The sequence below is a fragment of the Juglans regia genome, unplaced genomic scaffold (assembly GCF_001411555.2).
Source record: "Juglans regia cultivar Chandler unplaced genomic scaffold, Walnut 2.0 Scaffold_854, whole genome shotgun sequence".
NCBI classification, from domain to species: Eukaryota; Viridiplantae; Streptophyta; class Magnoliopsida; order Fagales; family Juglandaceae; genus Juglans; species Juglans regia.
The window spans coordinates 1-7,021 of NW_023363507.1; the positions used below are offsets into that span (position 1 = coordinate 1).

General features: G+C 48.1%; 19 non-coding genes and 3 pseudogenes across 19 annotated transcripts; all 22 read left to right on the forward strand.

The window, feature by feature from the left end:
- The first annotated feature begins 70 nt into the window (after window positions 1–70).
- LOC118347290 lies at window positions 71–189 on the forward strand. The gene has a single exon (XR_004800518.1). It is a non-coding gene; the product is annotated as a 5S ribosomal RNA (ribosomal RNA).
- A 190-nt stretch (window positions 190–379) lies between these two features.
- On the forward strand, window positions 380–498 carry LOC118347298. Its single transcript, XR_004800526.1, has one exon. It is a non-coding gene; the product is annotated as a 5S ribosomal RNA (ribosomal RNA).
- A 190-nt stretch (window positions 499–688) lies between these two features.
- On the forward strand, window positions 689–807 carry LOC118347293. Its single transcript, XR_004800521.1, has one exon. It is a non-coding gene; the product is annotated as a 5S ribosomal RNA (ribosomal RNA).
- Window positions 808–996: 189 nt separating this feature from the next.
- LOC118347294 lies at window positions 997–1,115 on the forward strand. The gene has a single exon (XR_004800522.1). It is a non-coding gene; the product is annotated as a 5S ribosomal RNA (ribosomal RNA).
- A 190-nt stretch (window positions 1,116–1,305) lies between these two features.
- LOC118347288 lies at window positions 1,306–1,424 on the forward strand. Its single transcript, XR_004800516.1, has one exon. It is a non-coding gene; the product is annotated as a 5S ribosomal RNA (ribosomal RNA).
- A 190-nt stretch (window positions 1,425–1,614) lies between these two features.
- Window positions 1,615–1,733, forward strand: LOC118347287. Its single transcript, XR_004800515.1, has one exon. It is a non-coding gene; the product is annotated as a 5S ribosomal RNA (ribosomal RNA).
- Window positions 1,734–1,923: 190 nt separating this feature from the next.
- On the forward strand, window positions 1,924–2,042 carry LOC118347303 (annotated as a pseudogene).
- A 191-nt stretch (window positions 2,043–2,233) lies between these two features.
- LOC118347302 lies at window positions 2,234–2,352 on the forward strand (annotated as a pseudogene).
- Window positions 2,353–2,542: 190 nt separating this feature from the next.
- LOC118347300 lies at window positions 2,543–2,661 on the forward strand. Its single transcript, XR_004800528.1, has one exon. It is a non-coding gene; the product is annotated as a 5S ribosomal RNA (ribosomal RNA).
- A 189-nt stretch (window positions 2,662–2,850) lies between these two features.
- Window positions 2,851–2,969, forward strand: LOC118347292. Its single transcript, XR_004800520.1, has one exon. It is a non-coding gene; the product is annotated as a 5S ribosomal RNA (ribosomal RNA).
- Window positions 2,970–3,159: 190 nt separating this feature from the next.
- LOC118347295 lies at window positions 3,160–3,278 on the forward strand. The gene has a single exon (XR_004800523.1). It is a non-coding gene; the product is annotated as a 5S ribosomal RNA (ribosomal RNA).
- A 190-nt stretch (window positions 3,279–3,468) lies between these two features.
- Window positions 3,469–3,587, forward strand: LOC118347301 (annotated as a pseudogene).
- Window positions 3,588–3,777: 190 nt separating this feature from the next.
- Window positions 3,778–3,896, forward strand: LOC118347299. The gene has a single exon (XR_004800527.1). It is a non-coding gene; the product is annotated as a 5S ribosomal RNA (ribosomal RNA).
- A 484-nt stretch (window positions 3,897–4,380) lies between these two features.
- LOC118347291 lies at window positions 4,381–4,499 on the forward strand. Its single transcript, XR_004800519.1, has one exon. It is a non-coding gene; the product is annotated as a 5S ribosomal RNA (ribosomal RNA).
- A 190-nt stretch (window positions 4,500–4,689) lies between these two features.
- LOC118347285 lies at window positions 4,690–4,808 on the forward strand. Its single transcript, XR_004800513.1, has one exon. It is a non-coding gene; the product is annotated as a 5S ribosomal RNA (ribosomal RNA).
- A 189-nt stretch (window positions 4,809–4,997) lies between these two features.
- Window positions 4,998–5,116, forward strand: LOC118347306. The gene has a single exon (XR_004800531.1). It is a non-coding gene; the product is annotated as a 5S ribosomal RNA (ribosomal RNA).
- A 190-nt stretch (window positions 5,117–5,306) lies between these two features.
- Window positions 5,307–5,425, forward strand: LOC118347297. The gene has a single exon (XR_004800525.1). It is a non-coding gene; the product is annotated as a 5S ribosomal RNA (ribosomal RNA).
- A 189-nt stretch (window positions 5,426–5,614) lies between these two features.
- LOC118347304 lies at window positions 5,615–5,733 on the forward strand. The gene has a single exon (XR_004800529.1). It is a non-coding gene; the product is annotated as a 5S ribosomal RNA (ribosomal RNA).
- Window positions 5,734–5,922: 189 nt separating this feature from the next.
- LOC118347296 lies at window positions 5,923–6,041 on the forward strand. The gene has a single exon (XR_004800524.1). It is a non-coding gene; the product is annotated as a 5S ribosomal RNA (ribosomal RNA).
- Window positions 6,042–6,230: 189 nt separating this feature from the next.
- On the forward strand, window positions 6,231–6,349 carry LOC118347305. The gene has a single exon (XR_004800530.1). It is a non-coding gene; the product is annotated as a 5S ribosomal RNA (ribosomal RNA).
- Window positions 6,350–6,539: 190 nt separating this feature from the next.
- Window positions 6,540–6,658, forward strand: LOC118347289. The gene has a single exon (XR_004800517.1). It is a non-coding gene; the product is annotated as a 5S ribosomal RNA (ribosomal RNA).
- A 194-nt stretch (window positions 6,659–6,852) lies between these two features.
- LOC118347286 lies at window positions 6,853–6,971 on the forward strand. The gene has a single exon (XR_004800514.1). It is a non-coding gene; the product is annotated as a 5S ribosomal RNA (ribosomal RNA).
- The last annotated feature ends 50 nt before the right edge of the window (window positions 6,972–7,021 follow it).

Consider the following 7,021-nt stretch of genomic DNA (forward strand, 5'->3'; position numbering starts at 1 on the left):
TTCGCATTGGGAACGGAAATACGCTAGTAGGTCGCCTAGGGTTATATGAATTTTAAATAATTAGTTTGATAGGTGCGATCATACCAGCACTAATGCACCGGATCCCATTAGAATTCTGCAGTTAACCGTGCTTGGGCGAGAGTAGTACTAGGATGGGTGACCTCTTGGGAAGTCCTCGTGGTGCACCCCTCGTTTTTGTTTTTTCCGCCTTGCGACAGGAATTTACAAGAAGGACAACTTGCGAGTGGATTTTTAGAAAAATCGCGCCCTGCCCATCACGTAGCTATGGGTTTCGATCAAATCGCCGGTTCGCATTTGGATCGGAAAGACGCTAGTACGTCGCACTAGGATTATATGAATTTTAAATAATTGGTTTGATGGGTACGATCATACCAGCACAACTGCACCAGAACCCATCAGGACTCCGCAGTTAAGCATGCTTGGGCGAGAGTTGTACTAGGATGGGTCACCTCCTGGGAAGTCCTTGTGTTGCACCCCACGTTTTTGTTTTTTCCGCCTTGGGAGAGGCATTGACAATAAGGACAACTAGGGAGTGGATTCTTAGGAAAATCGCGCCCTGCCCATCGCGTAGCTATTGGTTTCGATCAGATCGCCGGTTCGCATTTGGATCGGAAAGACGCTAGTACGTCGCACTTGGATTATATGAATTTTAAATAATTAGTTTGACGGGTGCGATCATACCAGCACTAATGCACCGGATCCCATTTCAACTCCGCATTTAACCGTGCTTGGGCGAGAGTAGTACTAGGATGGGTGACCTCCTCGGAAGTCCTCGTGTTGCACCCCTCGTATTTGTTTTTTCCGCCTTGCGAGAGGAATTGACAAGAAGGACCACTCGGGAGTGGATTTTTTGAAAATCGCGCCCTGCCCATCGCGTAGCCATGGGTTTCGATCAGATCGCCGGTTCGCATTGGGATCAGAAATACGCTAGTAGGTCGCCCTAGGATTATATGAATTTTAAATAATTGGTTTGATGGGTACGATCATACCAGCACAACTGCACCAGAACCCATCAGGACTCCGCAGTTAAGCGTGCTTGGGCGAGAGTTGTACTAGGATGGGTCACCTCCTGGGAAGTCCTCGTGTTGCACCCCACGTTTTTGTTTTTTCCGCCTTGGGAGAGGCATTGACAATAAGGACAACTAGGGAGTGGATTCTTAGGAAAATCGCGCCCTGCCCATCGCGTAGCTATTGGTTTCGATCAGATCGCCGGTTCGCATTTGGATCGGAAAGACGCTAGTACGTCGCCCTTGGATTATATGAATTTTAAATAATTAGTTTGACGGGTGCGATCATACCAGCACTAATGCACTGGATCCCATTTGAACTCCGCATTTTACCGTGCTTGGGCGAGAGTAGTACTAGGATGGGTGACCTCCTGGGAAGTCCTCGTGTTGCACCCCTCGTTTTTGTTTTTTCCGCCTTGCGAGAGGAATTGACAATAAGGACCACTCGGGAGTGGATTTTTAGGAAAATTGCGCCCTGCCCATCGTGTAGCCAAGGGTTTCGATCAGATCGCCGGTTCGCATTGGGATCGGAAATATGCTAGTAGGTCGCCCTAGGATTATATGAATTTAAAATAATTACTTTGATGGGTGCGATCATACCAGCACTAATGCACCGGATCCCATTAGAATTCGGCAGTTAACCGTGCTTGGGCGAGAGTAGTACTAGGATGGGTGACCTCCTGGGAAGTCCTCGTGTTGCACCCCTCGTTTTTGTTTTCTCCGCTTTGCGAGAGGAATTGACAAGAAGGACAACTCGGGAGTGGATTTTTAGGAAAATCGCGCCCTGCCGATCGTGTAGATATGGGTTTCGATCAGATCGCCGGTTCGCATTTGGATCGAAAAGACGCTAGTACGTCGCACTAGGATTATATGAATTTTAAATAATTACTTTGATGGGTGCGATCATACCAGCAGTAATGCACCGGATCCCATTTGAACTCCGCATTTTTCCGTGCTTGGGAGAGAGTAGTACTAGGATGGGTGACCTCCTGCGAAGTCCTCGTGTTGCACCCCTCGTTTTTGTTTTTTCCGCCTTGCGAGAGGAATTGACAAGAAGGACCAATTGACAAGTGGATTTTTCGAAAAATCGCGCCCTGCCCATCGCGTAGCCAAGGGTTTCAATCAGATCGCCGGTTCGCATTGGGATCAGAAATACGCATGTAGGTCGCCCTAGGATTATATGAATTTTAAATAATTGGTTTGATGGGTGCGATCATACCATCACAAATGCACCGGAACCCATCAGAACACTGCATTTAAGCGTTCTTGGGCGAGAGCAGTACTAGGATGGGTCACCTCCTGGGAAGTCCTCGTGTTGCACCCCTCGTTTTTGTTTTTTCCGCCTTGTGAGAGGAATTGACAAGAAGGACAACACGGGAGTGGATTTTTAGGAAAATCGCGCCCTGCCCATCGCGTAGCTATGGGTTTCGATTAGATCGCCGGTTCACATTTGGATCGGAAAGACGCTAGTACGTCGCACTAGGATTATATGAATTTTAAATAATTAGTTTGATGGGTGCGATCATACCAGCACTAATGCACCGGATCTCATCAGAACTCTGCAGTCAAGCTTGCTTGGGCGAGAGTAGTACTCGGATGGGGGACCTCCTCGGATGTCGTCGTGTTGCACCCCTCGTTTTTGTTTTTTCCGCATTGCGAGAGGAATTTACAAGAAGGACAACTTGGGAGTGGATTTTTAGGAAAATCGCGCCCTGCCCATCGCGTAGCCAAGGGTTTCGATCAGATCACCGGTTTGCATTGGGAACGGAAATACGCTAGTAGGTCGCCTAGGATTATATGAATTTTAAATAATTAGTTTGATAGGTGCGATCATACCAGCACTAATGCACCGGATCCCATTAGAATTCTGCAGTTAACCGTGCTTGGGCGAGAGTAGTACTAGGATGGGTGACCTCTTGGGAAGTCCTCGTGGTGCTCCCCTCGTTTTTGTTTTTTCCGCCTTGCGAGAGGAATTTACAAGAAGGACAACTTGCGAGTGGATTTTTAGAAAAATCGCGCCCTGCCCATCACGTAGCTATGGGTTTCGATCAAATCGCCGGTTCGCATTTGGATCGGAAAGACGCTAGTATGTCGCACTAGGATTATATGAATTTTAAATAATTGGTTTGATGGGTACGATCATACCAGCACAACTGCACCAGAACCCATCAGGACTCCGCAGTTAAGCGTGCTTGGGCGAGAGTTGTACTAGGATGGGTCACCTCCTGGGAAGTCCTCGTGTTGCACCCCCCGTTTTTGTTTTTTCCGCCTTGGGAGAGGCATTGACAATAAGGACAACTAGGGAGTGGATTCTTAGGAAAATCGCGCCCTGCCCATCACGTAGCTATTGGTTTCGATCAGATCGCCGGTTCGCATTTGGATCGGAAAGACGCTAGTACGTCGCACTTGGATTATATGAATTTTAAATAATTAGTTTGACGGGTGCGATCATACAAGCACTAATGCACCGGATCCCATTTCAACTCCGCATTTAACCGTGCTTGGGCGAGAGTAGTACTAGGATGGGTGACCTCCTCGGAAGTCCTCGTGGTGCACCCCTCGTTTTTGTTTTTTCCGCCTTGCGAGAGGAATTTACAAGAAGGACAACTTGCGAGTGGATTTTTAGAAAAATCGCGCCCTGCCCATCACGTAGCTATGTGTTTCGAGCAAATCGCCGGTTCGCATTTGGATCGGAAAGACGCTAGTACGTCGCACTAGGATTATATGAATTTTAAATAATTGGTTTGATGGGTACGATCATACCAGCACAACTGCACCAGAACCCATCAGGACTCCGCAGTTAAGCGTGCTTGGGCGAGAGTTGCACTAGGATGGGTCACCTCCTGGGAAGTCCTCGTGTTGCACCCCACGTTTTTGTTTTTTCCGCCTTGGGAGAGGCATTGACAATAAGGACAACTAGGGAGTGGATTCTTAGGAAAATCGCGCCCTACCCATCGCGTAGCTATTGGTTTCGATCAGATCGCCGGTTCGCATTTGGATCGGAAAGACGCTAGTACGTCGCCCTTGGATTATATGAATTTTAAATAATTAGTTTGACGGGTGCGATCATACCAGCACTAATGCACTGGATCCCATTTGAACTCCGCATTTTAGGTGGCAGAGTAGTAGGATGGTATCTGGGAAGTCCTCGTGTTGCACCCCACGTTTTTGTTTTTTCCGCCTTGGGAGAGGCATTGACAATAAGGACAACTCGGGAGTGGATTCTTAGGAAAATCGCGCCCTGCCCATCTCGTAGCTATTGGTTTCGATCAGATCGCCGGTTCGCATTTGGATCGGAAAGACGCTAGTACGTCAGACTTGGATTATATGAATTTAAAATAATTAGTTTGATGGGCGCGATCATACCAGCACTAATGCACCGGATCCCATTAGAACTCCGCAGTTAACCGTGCTTGGTTGAGAGTAGTACTAGGATGGGTGACCACCTCGGAAGTCCTCGTGTTGCACCCCTCGTTTTTGTTTTTTCCGCCTTGCAAGAGGAATTGACAAGAAGGACCACTCGGGAGTGGATTTTTGGGAAAATCTCGCCCTGCCCATCGCGTAGCAATGGGTTTGGATCAGATCTCCGTTTGGATTGGGATCGGAAGGACGCTAGTATGTCGCTGAAGGATTATTTGAATTTTAAGTAATTAGTTTTGATGGGTGCGATCATACCAGCACTAATGCACCGGATCCCATCAGAACTCCGCAGTTAAGCGTGCTTGGGCGAGAGTAGTACTAGGATGGGTGACCTCCTGGGAAGTCCTCGTGTTGCACCCCTCGTTTTTGTTTTTTCCGCCTTGCGAGATAAATTGACAAGAAGGACCACTCGGGAGTGGATTTTTCGGAAAATCTCGCCCGGCCCATCGCGTAGCCATGGGTTTGGATCAGATCTCTGTTTGGATTGGGATCGGAAGGACGCTAGTATGTCGCTCAAGGATTATATGAATTTTAAGTAATTAGTTTGATGGGTGCGATCATACCAGCACTAATGCACCGGATCCCATCAGGACTCCGCAGTTAAGCGTGCTTGGGCGAGAGTTGTACTAGGATGGGTCACCTCCTGGGAAGTCCTCGTGTTGCACCCCACGTTTTTGTTTTTTCCGCCTTGGGAGAGGCATTGACAATAAGGACAACTAGGGAGTGGATTCTTAGGAAAATCGCGCCCTACCCATCGCGTAGCTATTGGTTTCGATCAGATCGCCGGTTCGCATTTGGATCGGAAAGACGCTAGTACGTCGCACTAGGATTATATGAACTTTAAATAATTAGTTTGACGGATGCGATCATACCAGCATTAATGCACCGGATCCCATTTCAACTCCGCATTTAATCGTGCTTGGGCGAGAGTAGTACTAGGATGGGTGACCTCCTGGGAAGTCCTCGTGTTGCACCCCTCGTTTTTGTTTTTTCCGCCTTGCGAGATAAATTGACAAGAAGGAGCACTCGGGAGTGAATTTTTGGGAAAATCTCGCCCTGCCCATCGCGTAGCCATGGGTTTGGATCAGATCTCCGATTGGATTGGGATCGGAAGGACGCTAGTATGTCGCTCAAGGATTATTTGAATTTTAAGTAATTAGTTTGATGGGTGCGATCATACCAGCACTAATGCACCGGATCCCATCAGAACTCCGCAGCTAAGCGTGCTTGGGCGAGAGTAGTACTAGGATGGGTGACCTCCTGGGAAGTCCTCGTGTTGCACCCCTCGTTTTTGTTTTTTCCGCCTTGCTAGATAAATTGACAAGAAGGACCACTCAGGAGTGGATTTTTGGGAAAATCTCGCCCTGCCCATTACGTAGCGTTGGGTTTGGATCAGATCTCCGTTTGGATTGGGATCGGAAGGACGCTAGTATGTCGCTCAAGGATTATTTGAATTTTAAGTAATAAGTTTGATGGGTGCGATCATACCAGCACTAATGCACCGGATCCCATCAGAACTCCGCAGTTAAGCGTGCTTGGGCGAGAGTAGTACTAGGATGGGTGACCTCCTGGGAAGTCCTCGTGTTGCACCCCTCGCTTTTGTTTTCTCCGCCTTGCGAGATAAATTGACAAGAAGGACCACTCGGGGGTGGATTTTTGAGAAAATCTCGCCCTGCCCATCGCGTAGCAATGGGTTTGGATCAGTTCTCCGTTTGGATTGGGATGGGAAGGACGCTAGTATGTCGCTCAAGGATTATATGAATTTTAAGTAATTAGTTTGATGGGTGCGATCATACCAGCACTAATGCACCGGATCCCATCAGAACTCCGCAGCTAAGCGTGCTTGGGCGAGAGTAGTACTAGGATGGGTGACCTCCTGGGAAGTCCTCGTGTTGCACCCCTCGTTTTTGTTTTTTCCGCCTTGCGAGATAAATTGACAAGAAGGACCACTCGGGAGTGGATTTTTGGGAAAATCTCGCCCTGCCCATCGTGTAGCCAAGGGTTTCGATCAGATCGCCGGTTCGCATTGGGATCGGAAATACGCTAGTAGGTCGCCCTAAGATTATATGAATTTGAAATAATTGGTTTGATGGGTGCGATCATACCAGCACTAATGCACCGGATCCCATCAGAACTCCGCATTCAAGCTTGCTTGGGCGAGAGTAGTACTAGGATGGGTGACCTCCTGGGAAGTCCTCATGTTGCACCCCTCGTTTTTGTTTTAAAGCCTTCGGTAGAATTTACAGGAGACAACTTGGGGAGTGGATTTTTAGGAAAATCACTTGCCAGTAGCATCAACCAAGAACCCCAGTCATGCCGATCGGCCCGGGTTAGCATTGGGATGGGGAAATGCAGCTAGTAGGTGCGCCCTAGGATTATATGAATTTTAAATAATTGGTTTGATAGTTGCGATCATACCAGCACTAATGCAGCGGATCCCATCAGAACTCCGCAGCTAAGCGTGCTTGGGCGAGAGTAGTACTAGGATGGGTGACCTCCTGGGAAGTCCTCGTGTTGCACCCCTCGTTTTTGTTTTTTCCACCTTGTGAGATGAATTGACAAGAAGGACCACT